Here is a 1,005-nt window from a genome sequence, read left to right as displayed (position 1 = left end):
ATATACATAGGTATTAATTACTTCTTGTATCAACGTAGTTTAGTTATTAAAAATTCTTTATTTATGGACTTCAATTTTTTAGCTATTCCGAACAATTTATAGCCAGAGTCCAATTCGGTTAATTTTTTTTGTTTTTTATTAAATATTAGAAAAAAAATCTACATTTTTGGGTGAGAAATTTAAAAAAAAAAGTAATATTTGATACAAAAAAAAATTTTAAGTTTACCCGTGTTACTTTTTGTTAAGGGGCTAGTCAGATTTCATGTCGGGTTCACATAAACAAATGTACTAACTTATTTTGGAAAAAAAAAAAAGAAGAGGCATCCGTTTGCCTCGAAAGTCAACCAGCTTAATTTTCTATTTTTTCTAGTTAATCAAGCTAAGTCGTTTAGACTTGTATTTTTACGAGTTTGATTTTAGAGTTAAATGCCATTCTATTTAAGTCAGGTAAACGAGCTAGTTCGATGGATTTAACCCATTTTGACGATCCTAATTAATTCAAGACCTAGTTTGTTTAATCTTTATTGAATGAATTTTTAAATGATTCTAATTAATAATAAAACTTATACGATCATATGCAAATAAATCCTCATATATAATCATTTAATTATCTTTTTATTATATATTTTTCTAGTATATTTTGTGATTGAAAATTATCAACATTATGTTCCTATTTCCTAAAATTATTGAACTTTAAAACTTGTCTTTAAATTATATTAAGAAAAATTCATTTAAATAAAATGTTTGGATTAAAAAATTATCAGAATACAACTTTGTAAAATTGAAGACGCAATTGTAACTTTCACTACTCTATAGAAACTGCTACTGAAAGCAGCGGATTAGGGTTTATGTTGTTTAGCGTGCAAACAGAAATCGTTATGGACAATAGCAATTTATGTGAGGCGTTGCATGGTTATAAACCGCTGAAGGCAGCCACAGTTTATGTAGATATGTGAAAGTTGCAAATCATTAAAGTTAGGAAACTCTCCTTACCATCATATGTGA

This window comes from Arachis duranensis, chromosome 4 (assembly GCF_000817695.3).
Source record: "Arachis duranensis cultivar V14167 chromosome 4, aradu.V14167.gnm2.J7QH, whole genome shotgun sequence".
NCBI classification, from domain to species: domain Eukaryota; kingdom Viridiplantae; phylum Streptophyta; class Magnoliopsida; order Fabales; family Fabaceae; genus Arachis; species Arachis duranensis.
This window is presented reverse-complemented; position numbering follows the sequence as displayed.